Here is a 17,644-nt window from a genome sequence, read left to right as displayed (position 1 = left end):
GCTTTTTAAAAATGTAGGACTAAATATCAATGCTGCCTTGCTGAGACTCTATGATTTTATATTTTCCTCAAGGGGACTAACATTGCTATATACGCCAGTAAATAAGACATGGCAAATGCTTCTTTCAAAACAGCTTCTATAAACTGAAGTGCTCACAGGTGAAATGATAGGTTGCTTTGAAATTGTCCAGTAGGAGTTGGGTAAGGAAGAAGGGAGGGAGTATTTATGAAATGAGTTGGGCCATGTGTTGGTAATTACCGAAGCTGAGCGATTTGTACATGGGGGTTCATTTTATTATTCTACTTTGGTGTATGTTTGACAGTTTCCATAATAAAAGCAAAACGATCTCTATAATGTCATACTGTTCTGCAAAGGTAACAGTAATTAAAGTAAACAGCAAGTGTTTTGGAAGCCATTACATTCTATGTATAAACATTGTACAAAGTAATGGTAGTATTGCAATTCAAAGGAGGTGGTGGTGTGGATTTTTTGTGCTTGATTTGAGATAAGATTTTTTTTTCAAATACTGTTTATACATGAAAATTATGGGGCAGCCCGGATGGCTCAGTGGTTTAGTGCTGCTTTCAGCCCGGGGTGTGATCCTGGAGACCTGGGATCGGGTCCCACGTCGGGCTCCCTGAATGGAGCCTGCTTCTCCCTCTGCCTGTGTCTCTGCCTCTCTCTCTCTCTCTGTGTGTGTGTGTCTCTCATGAATAAATAAATAAAAACCTTTTTTTAAAAAAGAAAATTATGACATTGTTAGTTATTATGTTTGGGGGAAGGAGGGGCCCAAGAATGCAGCGCTTTTTTTGTTGTTGTTAAAGATTTTATTTTTATGGACTCTCTGAACATCCAAAATGGGGCTTGAACTCACAACCCCAAGGCCAAGAGTCGCATACTCCACCAACTGAGCCAGCCAGGCACTCCAAGACTGCAACTTTTCAAATGTATTTTGGTTATTTAAGCTCTAGCCATCAATGACCATATTTATTGGCAATGACTTTGTACAGAAAATTTAAGTAGATATGATGTCTCTATATCTAGAGAGAAAGAGAAAGAGAGAAAAGCTTAAATAAAACTGAAAATCATACTATAAAAAAGAAAAACAGCTTCTCTATCAAGTTCCATCAAATTTGGGGAAAGCCTAGGGTAGAAAGAAAGTGGTTCAGTTTTCTCAGAGCTGGCACATTTAACAGAGTGGGGCCAAATGAGGCCTTCCACTCAGCAAAATAACCAAAACAAAACAAAAAAATTCACTTCTTTTTATTGCCTTTTAGAAATATATCATTTAGGGGGCACCTGGGTGGCTCAGTGGTTGAGCATCTGCCTTCCTCTAAGGGCATGATCCTGGAGTCCTGGGATCAAGTCCCACGTCGGGCTCCCTGAATGGAGCCTGCTTCTCCCTCTGCCTATGTCTCTGCTTCTCTCCATGTCTCTCATGATAAAATAAGAAATGTTGGGAAATATCAGGAAGGGAGACAGAACATAAAGACTCCTAACTCGGGGAAACGAACTAGGGGTGGTGGAGGGGGAGGAGGGCGGGTGTTGGAGGGGAATGGGTGACGGGCACTGAGGTGGACACTTGACGGGATGAGCACTGGGTGTTTTTCTGTATGTTGGTAAATTGAACACCAATAAAAATTAATTAAAAAAAATAAATAAAAACAAAACAGAAAGTAAAAAAATAAAAAATAAAAAAAAAATAAAATCTTTAAAAAAAAAGAAATATTTCATTCAGTCAAGTGGTCAACAAATATTTTTCAAGATCAGTACTGTGACAATCAACGAGCTTATTGTTTGGTAGGAAAGAAAGGGGGAATTAAAGTCCAGCCTTCAGAGAGAAAGGGACACTTTTGAGCAAGGCCTTAAGGACAGGACTTCCTTACAGTGGCTTGAGATGACATTTAAAGCAGGGAATGGTGGGGCAGAGAATAATATTAATGAAAATGAAGCTTCTTACAAAGCTTCTTATGTACATGGTTGCATTTGATCCTCACAGGATAGTGAGATGCATTGTCTATCTAAACAAGAGCTTACTTGAATGGAGCAGATAGTCAAACAACCAGGTAAAATCCTGCTAACAATCTGTGCCGGTTACAAGGAAGTAAATGGCTGTTGTCTCTGATGATGCGAGACTCATCTGATGGGAAATTTTCAGCCCGGTAGTCATGTCATAGTCAAACTAGAGGATTTCCTAACCTGTTGGTCTACCCATAATGTTCCTATATGGTCAAAATAAAATATTCTGGATTTATTATTATTATTATTTTAAAGATTTATTTATTTGAGAAAGAGAGTGTGCACCCATGAGGGGAGTGAGGCAGAAGGAGAGGGAGAGAATCTCCAGCAGATGCCCTACTGAGCACAGAGCCTGATGCAGGGCTTGATCTCACGACCCTGAGATCATGACCTGAGCAGAAATCAAGAGTCGGCCACTTAACTCACTGAGCCACCCAGGCACCCCCTAGATTTATTATTTTTATTATAATTTTCTGAAAACATTATTTTCTCCTCTAAAGTGGACATAATCCTCCCCATTCATTCATTGAGCAACTATTTACTTATTGAGTGCCAAGCTCTTTATTAGGCATTATTGGATATCCAAATTTAAGTCCAACTTGGATATTTATATGAAAGGATATTAAATACCCCCAAAACAGAAAAAAAAATGCAGAGACATTATTCAATGTATCATTTGTTTGAATTTAGGTGGCTAAAAAAAGCAGAAGTAGGCCAGAGAAAAGAAAAATCTCTGAATCCCTGTTACTGTGAACTTTTCCTACAATAAAAGCTCACATTTACACTTTAGAGTTTATTAAAAATGCTACCATGCTCTGTGCATTGCTTCAGTGAATCCCCTGATAACTGCCCCACGAGGGAAGTATTTTCATAGAGATTCGGCAATGCAGAGGACTTTGTGTAGCATCACATAGCAAGTCAGTGAGTCAGGACTCAGACCCTCATCTCCTAACCATGGTTGACCCTGAGATATTCCACCTTAATCCCTCCTCAAGGAAGGACATGCTGCCCAGCTGAGGAGAGTTCAGACAGCAAACAGCCTCCAGCTGTCAGCTCTTTGCATGGCTGCAGAGTCACCTCACCGCCAGGTTGTACCTTTCCTGGGACAGGAATCTGATAACTGCATCTATCTGATAACTGAAAGGGGGGGGGGCTTTTCAGGGAAGAGCCATTTTGGCTTGATACAGGGTGTTTTGATAAGCACCATTTGCTCCCAAGTTCCTTGCTGGGCTAGTGAAGGCTTTGTTGAACCTGCTTAGCAGTTCGATTTCTCCCTCTGCTTTCTATTGCCCCTCTCCCCCTTCCTTGCACAAGCTGTACCCCTCATAAATACCTTGCATCCCAAACTCCAACTACATGTATGCTTTAGTGAACACAATCTGTGACAATAGGGACTGGGACCAGTCTGAAAAAGAGCCAGTCAAAGGAGCTTTGGGGGCTGGATCACTCACCTCTCAGTGGCAATGAGAACTCCCTCACTAGTGGGAGGGAGAGCACAGCCATCTCTGGCACCAGGCGGCAGCCCAGTTATTAAAACTTTCACCTGAGGTGTATTGGAAATGCACTAGTGGGCGTGATATATAATACATTTGAAATACAGAGAGGAGAAAATGATAGAACACTATCCCTGATGAGCATAAATGCACAAATCCTCAACAAAATACCAGCCAACTGAATTCGACAGAACATTAAGAGGATCATTCACCATGATCAAGTGGGAGTGATCCCTGAGATGCAAGGATTGTTCAACATACACAAATCAATCAATGTGATACACTACATTCATAGAATAAGGAATAAAATTGACCACCTCAATTGATGCTGAAAAAGAATCTGAGAAAATGGAACATCTTTTTATGATAAAAACTCAACAAATTGGGACTCTTGGGTGACTCGGTTAAGCATCTGCCTTTGGCTTGGGTCATGAATCTGGGGTCCTGGGATCAAGCCCCGCATCAGGCTCCCTGTGGGGAGTCTGCTTCTCCCTCTGCCATTATCCCTGCTCTGTCTCTCTCTCCCTCTCCTCTCTCTCCAACAAGTTAATTTTTAAAAATTCTACAAATTGGGTATAAAAGGAAGGTCACAACATAAGAAAGGCCATGTATGATGAACCTACAGTAACTTCATACTCAATGGTAAAGAGCAAGACAAGGGTGCCCACTGTTACCACTTCTATTTAACATCGTACTGGACATCCTAGCAGAGCAATGAGGCAAGAAATAGAAACAGGCATTCAGATCAGAAGGGAAGAAGTTAAATGGTCTCTTCTTGTAGACAACATGATCTTATATATGATATATGACAACATGATCTTATATATGATATATGACAACACGATCTTATATATGGAAAACCCTAAAGACTCCATCAAAAAGCTGTCAGAATTAAGAAATTAATTCAGTTAAGTTGCAGGATACAAAATCAACAATCAGTTTCATTTCTATACATAACAATGAACTATCTAAAAAAGAAATTAAGAAAACAATCCTATTTAGGCATCAATTTAACCAAGCACCTCAAAGATCTATACACTGAAAACCATGACAGCAATGAAAGAAATTGGAAAACTCACAAATAAATGGGAAGATATTTTGTGTTGGTATTCATTAGAATTAATATTGTTAAAATGTTCATATTACCTAACACAATCTACAGATTCAATATAATCCCCTCTCACAATCCCAATGACATCTTTTGAAAAGTAGGAGACACTATACTCAAATTCATATGGAACCACAAGACCCCAAATAGCCAAATGGTCTTTAGAAAGAAGAACAAGACCAGAAGCATCATACTTCCTGATTTCAAACTATGTTACAAAGCCATAGCAATCAAAACAGTATGATACTGGCATAAAAGCAGACACAGAGATCAATAAAACAGAATAGAGAACCCAGAAATAAACCTGTGTATATATAATCAACTATTCTCTGGCAAAGGTACAAAAATACATGTTGGGGAAGGGAAGGCGTCTTTAATAAATGGTGTTGGAAAAACTGGAAAACCACAGGCAAAAGAATGAAATTGAACCCTTATCTTACACCATGCATGAAAGTTTACTTGAAATGGATTAAAGACTTAAGTGTAAGACCTCAAACCGTTAAATTCCTAGAATAAAACATAGGGGAGAAGTCCCTTGATGTTGATCTTGGCAATAATTTTTTGTATATGATCGTAAAAGCACAAGAACAAAAGCAAAAGTAATCAAGTGGGACTACCTCAAACTCAAAAGCTTCTGCACAACAAAGGAAACAACAACAAAAACAAAAACAAAAACAAACAACCTAGAGAATGGGAGAAAATATTTGCAAGCCATGTGTCTGATAAGGAGTTTATATCTGAAATATATAAGGAACTTATACAATTCAACAGCAAACAAACAAAACCACCCCCCAAGTAATCCAATCAAAACATGGGCAAAGGACCTGAATAGACACTTTTCCTTTTTTTTTTTTTTAAAGATTTTACTTATTAGAGAGAGAGAGAGAGAGAGAGTGAGTGCGTGCACAGAGGGATAGGGTGAAGCATACTCCCTACTGAGCAGAGAGCCTGACGTGGGGCTTGATCCCAGAACCCTGAGATCATGACCTGAGCCGAAGGCAGACACTTAACCAACTGAGCCATCCAGGTGCCCCTAAATAGACACTTTTCCTAAGCAGATATAAAATGGCCAACAGGTACATGAAAAGGCAATCAACACCACTTAAGAGGGAAATGCAAATGAGAACTGCAATGAGATATCACCTCACACCTGTTTGGATGACCCTTATTAAAAAGAGAGATGATATATGTGTGTCAACTATACTCAAATAAAAAAATTAAAGCAAAAATCAGGGATCCCTGGGTGGCGCAGCAGTTTAGCGCCTGCCTTTGGCCCAGGGCGTGATCCTGGAGACCTGGGATCGAATCCCACGTCGGGCTCCCTGCATGGAGCCTGCTTCTCCCTCTGCCTATGTCTCTGCCTCTCTCTCTCTGTGTGACTATCATAAATAAATAAAATTTAAAAAAGACTTATTAAAAAATAAGTCTTTAAAAAATCAAAGCAAAAATCAATGAATAAAATCAGTAATTCGTTGACTAAATCAGCCAAAAGGGAAATTATCCTGGGTGGGGCTGAGCTAATCAGGTGAAGAAGAACTGACACAGCGAGTGACATATATGTTCACTACTTGATTGTTTGTGGATTGTGGTGACGGTGTAATAGGCATACACGTCTGTTAAAATATATCAAATTATACACTTCAAATATGTGCAATTTTTTGTATTCTATTATTTATGCCTTGATAAAGCTGTTTTAAGATACACTGAAGTGATATCCCATCACACTCAGAATAAAATCCAATCTCCTTTACTTGGCCCATAAAGCACTACACAATAAAAAGAGAGAGAGAGAAAGATCACAAATGTTGGTGAATATGTGGAGAAAATGGAAATCTTGTACACTGTAGGAATATAAATTGGTAGAGCCACTGTGGAAAACAGTATGGAGGTTCTTCAGAAAATTAAAAGTAGAACTACTATATGACCCAGTAATCTCACTTCTGAATACAAATCCAATGGAAATGAAACCAGTATCTTGAGGAGATATCCACACACCTGTATTCAATGCAGCATTATTCACAGTAGCCAAGATATGGAAACAACCTAAATGTCCATTGATAGATGAATGGATAAAGGAAATGTGGGGTGTGTGTGTGTGTGTGTGTGTGTGGTATATTCACTAAATAATAATGAATATTGTTTAGCTATATGTATATAGTGGTTATTATTTAGTTATAAAAGAGAAAGCAGTCCTGTCATTTGTAACAACATGGATGAACCCAGAGGACATAATGCTATGTGAAATAAGGCAAGCACAGAAAGACAAATATTGTATGGTCTGGTTTATTTATGAAATATAAAAAAGTGAAACTCATAGAAACAGAGAGTAGAACCACGGTTACCAGGGGCTGGGGGAGGTGGGGAAATGTTGGTCAAATATCTCAAACTTTCAGCTAAAAGATGAACAAATTCTGGGGACATATTTTATAGCATGGTGATGACAATAGTTAATATACTGTGTTGTATACTTGAAATGCACTGAGAGAGTAGATCTTAATTATTCTTACCACACACAGAAGCTAACTGTGTATGGTGATGGATGTGTTAATTAAACTTGATTGTGGTAATTATTTCACAATGGTACATGTATTAAACCATCCTGTCATATATCCTACGAAATAATGCCTATACTTTATTCAAATATAAGAATGTGAGTGTGTGTGTGTGTAATATTAACTGCATGGCTAACAAGGTCAGATGACCACAGATTTAATGAACTGCTGAGGGTAATAGATAACTGAAAGCCAGGTAGGAAAGCCAAGAAGTCCTCTTTGGCTACATACAGAAGAGCTCTCATCTCATGTATGAGGAAGGCAGAGAATGAAACCCAGGACTTCATTGTCAGATTGGCTAAACTATAACTAAGGTAAAATAGCCAATCAAGACAAAGCCCTTGGTTGCAGACATCTGGCATACCGATACGTGGATGGGGTCTCCTAAGTGAGTACTTACAAAGATTTTTGACCCCCCCAACTTCCTTGAACCTTATGAGCCAATAGGTGCTACCCTACCCCTATCAAGAGCTACCCACCCCCTCTCGCCCTCATGCTGGCGGAACACGCAGAGACCTTTCCCCACAAGGCAACATGTGCTACCTCTCAGCACCCAACACCACCCCCACCTCCCTTTCTGCACTAGCCTCATAGGAAGGGAAAGTCTAAGTGTCACCATTTGGGGATGTGCTGACAAGGGAGGAAAGGGATTATACTCCAAAGAAACTGCAAGAAGTATCTGGCTCGTAACCACAGAAGAATGGGGATATACGTGAGACTGGATAGGGTGTCTGACGAAGGTTGGGACAGAGACATTTTCTAAGAGGTTATTGAATTTCTGGAGTGCTTTCCTGACACACCGGATGTAACACTCTGTTAGGGGTTGCAGGAATTGGTGCAGATTTTCTACCAGGATGGCTTCTAGAAGGAAAATGTGAAAGCCTATGCTGAGTAGAGTTGAAAGGTCAGAATTGCTGTGGCAAGTTGAGATCAGAAGACTCAAGGAGGTGGGCATGCTGGCATGGATACTACTATGAACAGCCACGAGACCCACCAGAAGATTGGATTCCACAGGGAGATCCAGAGAACACACTATTTAACAAGGCCATCAGGAATGTGCTGGTAAGAGAGCTATCAATATGACTGCCAAGTTCAGTGTTGGCCCCCTCTCCCATTCAGGACTGACAGTAGAAAACGCTGTTATAACCTCAGCTCACTGATACAACATCGTATATGATAAGACCCAAAACCACAGAGCCCAGGTGGTGGGGTTTAATCTCCAGAAGCCTGGAGGTTGCAATTATAAGAAGACAAAGTCTATGCGGGCCTGCCCCAGAGTTCTGGAGATGATTGATAGAACATGGCATCCCTAGGGGTGGAATTTTTGGTACCTGAAAAGGGTACTACTCAACTCGTAATAGTAGAAAAAATCTGGGAGGCTGAGGACAGTCATTTCAATAAATGTTCATGATCCTCTGTCCCATTTCCAGACCTGAGCCAGTTTTTGAACCCAGAACTCACTGATTAGAGTAGGTGGCCAGGTCCCTGGAGAAAGGGCCCTGCAATCCCACAGCAAGTATGCACTATAGTGGGCACCTCTAGCCAGTTATTTGGATAATTAAACACTAGAGAAAGGGTCTAGTTATACATTGTGAAAATTATTGGACATACAGTCTGAGTTGACATGGACACCTGGAGACCCAAAACATCTTCATGGCCCCCTGTAACAGCGGGAACATATGAGGACCATGCAATAAATGGAGATTTTAACTGAATAACTGGTGGTTGCTACAACCACCGCTATGTATCTTTCTTTGGCCAGTGAGATAAGAGCTATCAAAGTGGGGAATGGAAGGCTCTGATACTAAACCACCACCACCACTACTGCCCGCCCCCTGCAGCCAAGATAGCAAATCATCACATGAGGGCAGTGGTGTTTGTGGAGATTAGTACCACCCATAAGGATCTAAAGGATGCAGGGTGGTGATTCTCGTTGTATCTCCACTTGTGCAGAAACCAGATGGGAGATAACTATAGACCACCACAAGCTCAGCCAAATAGTAGCTCTGATCACAGCTACTGTGCTAGATGTGGTATCTTTGTGGGAGCAGATTAATATAACCCCAAATACATGGTTATGGCCATTGACTTCACAAATATTTTATTCTCTTTTTTTAAAGTAGGTTCCATGCCACCACAAAGCCCAATGTGGGGCTCCAGTTCATGACCCTGAGATCAAGACCTGAGCTGAGATCAAGAGTTAGATGCTTAGCTGACTGAGCCACCCAGACGCCCCCCACTCCAATATTTTATTTTCTGTCCCAATCAGAAAAGAGAACCAGAAAGAGTTGTCATTTATTTATTTTTTTTTATTTTTTTTTATTTATTTATGATAGTCACAGAGAGAGAGAGAGAGAGAGGCAGAGACACAGGAGGGAGAAGCAGGCTCCATGCACCGGGAGCCTGATGTGGGATTCGATCCCGGGTCTCCAGGATCGCGCCCTGGGCCAAAGGCAGGCGCCAAACCGCTGTGCCACCCAGGGATCCCAAGAGTTGTCATTTAAATGGAATACCAAATAGTATACATTTACAATTTTGTCCCAAGGCTATATTAGCTCTCCTACTCTCTGTCCAAATTTAGTCTTTTTTTAAAAAATATTTTATTTATTTATTCATGAGAGACACAGAGAGAGGGGAAGAGACACAGGCAGAGGGGGAAGCAGGCTCTTCGTGGAGAGCCCGATGAAGGACTCCATCCCAGGACCCCGGGATCATGCCCTAAGCTGAAGGCAGATGTTCAACCACTGAGCCACCCAGGCATCCCTGTCCTAATTTAGTCTGAAGAGATAGAATCATCTGGACATCCAACAGAACATCATACTAGCCTATTACATTGATGACGTCTTGTTGATCAGGCTGGAAGAGCGAGAGGTGGCTAGTGTGCCACCTCCTGGTAAGACACATGCGCTCCCGGGGGTGAGAGATGAAGCCCATAAAGATTCAGAGGTTTATCAAATCAATAAAATTTTTAGAGGTCCAGTGGTCATAGGTACGCTGGGGCATTCCCGCTGAAGTAAAGGACAACTTGTGCATTGCAACTCTTGCCACAAGCAGGGAATCACGAAACTTAGCAGGCCTCTTTGGTTCTAGAGGCAGGGTGTCCCACACCTAAGGATTAGGCTTCATCCTTATATCAGGTGACAAGGGAGGCTCCTAGCTATAACAGGGGCCCAGAGCAGTAAGGGGCTCTGCAGCAGGTCCAGGCTGCCATACAAGCTGTCCTGCCCCTTGGATTGCACAATTTAACACATCTATAGTCTTGTAGGTTTCGGTGCTGGGGAAAGATGCAGTATGGAATCTTTGGCAAAATCCTGTGGGAGAATCACAATGCAGGCCCATGGGGTTCTGGAGCAAGACCATACCATCTGCAGAAGAGAACCACATGCCTTTTGAAAAAACAATTTCTGAGGGGGCACCTGGGTGGCTCAGTTGGTTAAGTATCTGACTCTTGATTTTGTTGTTGTTTTAAAGACTCTATTCATTAGAGACACACACACACACACACACACACACAGAGAGAGTGAGAGAGAGAGAGAGAGAGAGAGAGAGAGAGAGAGACATAGGCAGAGGGAGAAGCTGGCTCCCTGCGGGGAACCCGATGTGGGACTCCATCCTAGGACCTGGGGATCACGGCCTGAGCTGAAGGCAGATGCTCAACCTCTGAGCCACCCAGGCATCCTTGACTCTTGATTTCGGCTCAGGTCATGATCTCAGGTCATGGGGTAGAGCTCCACGTCAGGCTCTGCATTGGGCATGGAGCCTGCTTGAGATTCTCTCCCTCTCCCTCAGCCCCTCCCCCCACTAAAAAAAGCAACTTCTAATATGCAGCTGGGCCCTGGTAAAGATAAAACACCTGACTGTGGGACACCAAGTAAGCATGCAACTAGAACTATCAAGAGCTGGCTTTTATCAGATCCACTAAATCCTAAATTCAGGCAGACCCAGCAACAATCCATTAAAAGCTGAAAGGGGAGCGATCAGGAACAGGACCAAAGGCACAGGTCAACTGCAAGATAAGGTAGCACACTTCTTTCAGTTCATGCCTCCAGCTCCATGGACCCTGTCAGATCAACTGAATGAGGAGGAAAAAGCTTGGTTTATGGATGACCTGGGTCAGTGCGTGGGTACAAGTCAAAAGTGGACAAGGGGTGAATCATTACCTCATTTGGAGAGTGGAGGGTGTGAAAGGCAGTCCCAGGTGAATCCTCCCAGCAGGTAGAGCTGATATACTTATTCATCCACCTTGGTTGCAAAGAGAAATGGCCAGAGTTCAAAATCTTTATGACTTTATGGTCAGTGGTGAATGGCCTCGCTAACTAGTTGGTGGTTTAGAAGGATAAAGACTGAAAGACTAGGAAGAAGGAGGCAGAGGCATGTGTATGGCACATGCGAGAGTGGGCTTCGAGGGTGATTTGGAATCGCGCGTTAACGCCAACCAGAGAGCATATAGCTCAGAGGAGGCACTGAACAGCCAAGTAGACAAAATGGCCTGGGCAGTTGACATCAGTCTTTTTTGCTGGCTGCCCCAGTGATGATGTGGTGGGTACAGGAACCGAGTGCCTGCAGTGGCAGAGATGGAGCCTGTGCATGGCCCAATGGCAGGGACTCCCACTTACCAAGGCCAATCAAGCTATTGCCGCCGCAGAATGTTCAACCTACCAAGTCCAGAGATCAACAAGGGGGCCCCTGCTACAACACCATTCCTGGAGGAGACCAACTGGCCACGACGTTATGCCCCTGCTATCCTGAAAGGGCCAATGGTTTGTTCTCATAGGAATAGATACACATTTCAAGGACAGGTTTAGCTTTCATGCCTGCAGGGCCTCAGCCAGCACCTTTACAAGAGTTAGGGGGGTATTCGATCCCTTAGCATAGGGTCCCATATAACATCATGTCAGACCTAAATGGCCAACTTCACAACAAGAGGGTACAAGAGCAAACCCAGGAACATGGGACCCAGTGGTCGTATCGCATACTATACTCTTCAGAAGCTGCTGGTCCGATAAAGCGTCTAGATAGCTGGCTGAAGGAAGCAACACTCCGTGAGAGCGGAGTGCCATTTGCCAGGACAGGGTACACATACCAAATCAAAGAATTTTGCACAGCACTGGGTTCTCTGTGATGAGAATATGGCATCTGGAAATCAATGAATGGTAACAGGAGTGTTTCCAGTTACTGTCATTCCAATGACCCTGCAAGGGACAGCAGGGAGTGTGTAATGTGACAACTTGCGCAGACTGAGCTGCATGTCCCAATTCCTTCATCTGTGACGTGTGTTACAGATCTGGTGGGCCGTACTGAAGCGGGAGCCTAACATTTCGTTTCTGTGATGGAGATTCAGTGCAGGGGCACCACATGCAGCGGTGGCCCACTTACATTGCTGCTTATCCAGTGGCTCGTCTCCCTGGTGCAGGGTGAAGACCAGGCTGCAGATGCTGCCACACCTGCTCCTCAACCTTCCTTTAGCTTCTCAGACTCCTGGACCAGGGTCCCTGGCGTGTGTGTGTGTGTGTGTGTGTGTGTGTGTGTGTTTGTGTGGTTTTGGGCAAGGAGCACCAGCTCCTCCTGCCGGATAGCCATATTATCAACATTGGAGACAATGAGAAACTGATATAGAGGGGGATCCCTGGGTGGCTCAGCAGTTTGGCATCTGCCTTCGGCCCGGGTCGTGATCCTGGGGTGCCGGGATCGTGTCCCACATCGGGCTCCCTGCATGGAGCCTGCTTCTCCCTCTGCCTATGTCTCTGCCCTCCCCCCATGTCTTTCATGAGTAAATAAATAAAATCTTTAAAAAAATAAAAGAAACTGATATAGACTCCACTTCATCCTCCTGCTGGGTTCCAGCTCATGCTTCTGGGTTCTAGTTTGTCCTTGTTCTTTCCCACTTTACATTGTCTCCTCCTGACACCCTGCAGACTTCAAGCCCAGCATTAGATGTGAAGGCTCCGGAGGCTATTTAAGCAGCAGGTGAAATCTCTAGATGTCAACTGATATATAGACACATAGATAGATGGACAGATAGACAGATAACAGATAGATGTATATTAAAGAGATATGAAAATAAAATCTCTCTTTTTTTAAAGATTTATATGTTTTTGAGAGAGAGCGAGAGAGAACGAGAGAGAGAGAGAGAGAGCACCAGCAGGAGGGGCAGAGAGAGGGAGAGAGAATCCTAAGCAGACTCTGAGCTGAGAATGGAGCCCGACTTGTGGCTCAGTCCCACAACCCTGAGATCACAACCTGAGTGAAAACAAGAGTCGGATGCTTAACCCACTGAACCACTCAGGTGCCACTCGCCCCAAAAATGGTTCTTCTCTGATTGAATCCTGACTAATGCAGGAACTTTGTGCTTGCCATCTTTCTAGCTCTATAGGACTAGAGGATCTGGTCTCCAAAGAGGGCACACTTTCTCTGGGGGCACAGCGAGAGTCCCATTGAATTTTAAGCTACAGCCATTGCTTGGGCACTTCAGGCTCCTCATGCCAGGGGAACCAGCAGGCCAGAAGAGGGCTCACTGATTTGGAAGGGGTAATTGGTGATTACCAGGAGCAGGTAGGGCTGCCGTTCCACCACGGAGGTATGGAGAGATCTCTTGGGCATATTAGTAGTGCTCCCTTGCCCAATGGTGACTAAGTGAGCAGGTACAGTGGCCCCGGGCAGAGAAGGGTTCAGTCTCCTTGGAGGTGAAGGTCAGCTGAGGCCACCAGAGGGCAGTAGCTAAGGGTGAGTGTGACCTGGAATGGAGAATGAAGGAAGGAGGCTTTGAGTATCCATTGCAGCCCAGGACCAGCCACAGAGGTAGGGGCTGTGCATTCTTTTCACTAAACTCTTCCGCTGCCCCTCGGAAAGAGAGGCCCAAAGGAATCCAGGAGGACAGATGTGAGGGAGGCACCGTGGTAGGCCACAAAATGCACCACCCATATGTCCCTCAAGGAAGGACTTGCTGCCCCAGAAAGGAGTGAGGTCAGCAGACCATCTCCAGCTGTCAGGACCTTCAGGGTCCACCTTATCTGCGGAGAGTCCCTCTGTCCCAGGTCACACTCTGCCAGAGGCAGCTGGTGTCTGGTGACCGAGTAAGGCAGGGGGACTAAGGCCCAGTCATTCTGCCCTACATGGGTCACTGATGGAAAAGACTCCAGAGCTCCCTGCCTGGGGTTGCCCAGGCTTTGTAGGATTTGCATGGCAATTGGACTTTTCTCTCTGCTCAGTCCTGCTTCAGCTCCTTTTCCTTCACAGGTGTTGATCCCTAATAAACTCCTGGCACCCCAAACTCCATCTCAGCGTCTTCCACCAGTGAACCCAACCAGGCAAACTCCATATTTTGTGTTTTTTCTAGTACACTACTCTTCCCTGGCATAAGCATAGGAACTGGAGCCCCTTGCTCTCAGCACTTTCTTTATAAGCATGCCCTAATATATACCCAAAGGAAAAGAGTTCAGATAACTCATGTTTTATGGGGGGAAAATCCTTATGCTATATGCAAATATATTTTTTGTACTTATTAAAGCCACATAAAAGTATATTATGCATTTTAAAAGGTTGATTACCTCAAAACCCAGAAATGGCCTCCAGGCTCTCTGCTGACATAACCCACATTTATGAACGCCAAAAGCAGCTCTCCAGATTTTCTTCTACTTCATTATATGAAGGGGAGATACTGTTTTGTAAAATCTTGAATAAATTTGTAAATCTAAAGAAAATGTTTTGTCTTGTTATTGAAGATATTTTACTAAAGAGATCCTGAACTTGTTTTTTCAAGAATTATTTCAATTATGAGTGAACAGAATATGATTTATTTACTGTAACTTTGAGAAACTTACCAGGGCATCAAGGAAAGAATAAAATGGAAATATATAAATCATCAAGCATATCTAACACTTTCTATGCAGCAAGGGGGCTCACAGCATTATTTTTTTCTTAAAAAGTAGTCAGCTTTCAGGGTACCATAGTGGCTTAGTTGGTCTGACTCTTGATTTAGGCTCAGGTCATGATCTCAGGATCACGAGATCCAGCCCTGCATCGGGCTCCATGCTAGGTGTGGAGCCTGCTTAAGATTCTCTCTCTCTCAGGCCACCTGGGTGTCTCAGTTCTTTAAGCGGCTGCCTTTGGCTTAGGTCATGATCCCAGGGTCCTGGGATGGAGCCCCACATCGGGCTCCCTGCTCAGTGGGGAGACTCTCTCCCTGTCCCTCAGCTCATGCTCTTTCTCTCTCAAATAGATAATATCTTAACAAAAAAAAGGTTCTCTCTCTCCTTCTCCCTCTGTTCTTTCTCTCTCTCAGAAAAAAAAAAGGGGAGTCAGCTTTCAATGAAAACTTTAGGAGGCAAAATCCTGAGGAAAAATATAAATATTGGATGAAATATGATAAGTAATTATGAATTATAAGAAAAAAAATCTGACCCCAAAGTGACAAAGAATGTTGATCCAAGAGTCCTGCTTGTTTATTAATTTGGTTCCATTGGTGCTGGAGCTTGTCTTAGAAAGCTGTCGGGACGCCTGGGTAGCTCAGCAGTTGGGCATCTGCCTTCAGCTCAGGGCATGATCCTGGAGTCGCAGGATCCGGTCCTACATCGGGCTCCCTGCATGGAGCCTGCTCCTCCCTCTGCCTATGTCTCTGCCTCTCTATCTCTCTGTGTCTCTCATGAATAAATAAATAAAATTAAAAAAAAAAAAAGAAAGCTGTTAGTTCGGCTTCACATCTCAACTGTTCTTGTTTACATTACTATTATAGTAAATGTCATTGCTATAAGAAGAGGATGCTAGGGCTCCTGGCTGGCTCAGCCAGTGGAACATGCAACTCTTGATCTCGGCGTTGTGAGTTCAAGCCCCACATTGGGTGTAGAGATTATTTAAAAATAATTTTTAAAAAGATTTATTTATTAAAGCAAGAGAGAGGCAGAGAGAGTGAATGGGGAGAGGGGAGAGAGGGAGAGAATCCTGAAGCAAACTCCCTGCTGAGTGCAGAGCCCAATGTGGGGCTCCATTCCAGGACACTAAGATCATGAACTGAGCCAAAATTAAGAGTTGGCTGCTTAACTGACTGAGCCACCCAGATGCCCCCAAAATAAAATCTTAAAAAAATAAAATAAAATAAAATAAAATAAAATAAAATCTTTAAAGGGGCACCTGGCTGGCTCATCCAGTGAACATATGACTCTTAATCTCAGAGTCATGAGTTCGAGGCCCACATTGAGGATAGAGATTACATTAAAAAAAATTAACAAAGGGGCAGCCCAGGTGGCTCAGCGGTTTAGCGCCTCCTTCGGCTCAGGGTGTGATCCTGGAGACCTGGGATCGAGTCCCACGTTGGGCTCCCTGCATGGAGCCTGCTTTTCCCTCTGCCTGTGCCTCTGCCTTTCTTTCTGTGTCTCTAATGAATAAATAAAATCTTTAAAAAATTAACAAAATAAAATCTTAAAAAACAAAGGAAAATCTTTAAAATTTGTCCTTTATGTAAGCCTAATAACCCACCATCAGAAGACATGGACACTTTATGGTCTTTTTCAGTAAGACATGCATCTTGACTATTTATCTCAGCTATTTATGAAATGGCTGACTCAAGTTGAGCTCAGATTGCAGTAATAAACCAGTGTCTTTGAGAAAGTTAAATAGCCTCTATGGTGATTGAACCTCTGGTTCATAAGTTTCAGCATGAAAGGTGACCTAATATAATGGAACAAGCACCATATGTGGAGTTGGACAGTTTAGGTTTGGATTTTAGACTCTACCACTTACTGCCAGTGATACTGAATAAATTGTTTAATATCTCTGAGCCTCAGTTTTGTCATCTGATGATCAAGGATTGTGCAGATTACATAAAACGACATGGGTGGAAGTGTAACACATAATACGATTTTGTAGCTAGGCTTTAACCAACAGTCCAGTTGCAGCTAGGGTCCTAGTGACTCTAAGAGAATCTCTCAGGTGTGTCTCCCAACATGGTCTGAGAATGTATACAACAACAACTACTGTGGAGTCAATAGGTATGAGCTAAAAGGCAAAAAAGAAAAAGAGCTTCAAGGGAACCTCAGAGAACCAGATATAAACCCAGTCTCCTGGGGAATGGCAACCAGAGCCCTCTGAAATGTAGCAATCATCAGAAGACTGGGTGTGATTGGTGGTGAAGATGGAGGAAATGAGATAGAGCAGGACCCTGCCCTGACCACTGCACCACAGAGACAGCACCTTGATGCTTGGTGTGGAAAGGAGGGCTCACCTACAGTACCAGGGGGACTTTAGCATCCAAGTCTTGCGGGTACAAAGGGGAAGACAATGACTTATTCTTATCTGAGCAGCTGTCCTAGTGGGGCCCCAGCTGCATGGATCCCCGTGCCAAGGGGAAATGGAAAATACTATAATAGCCTCTCTTGTCTCCATTCCCTTTTCCTAGATGAGCTTTTTCCCACTGGAGCACTAGAGCAGGGCTTTCTTCCCCCTTCTGGTAGTCAGCCTGCCAGGGCCAGGGGCCAGCC

This window comes from Vulpes vulpes, chromosome X (genome assembly GCF_048418805.1).
Source record: "Vulpes vulpes isolate BD-2025 chromosome X, VulVul3, whole genome shotgun sequence".
NCBI classification, from domain to species: Eukaryota; Metazoa; Chordata; class Mammalia; order Carnivora; family Canidae; genus Vulpes; species Vulpes vulpes.
The sequence above is the reverse complement of the archived record's forward strand: the minus strand, read 5'-3'. Positions refer to the sequence as shown.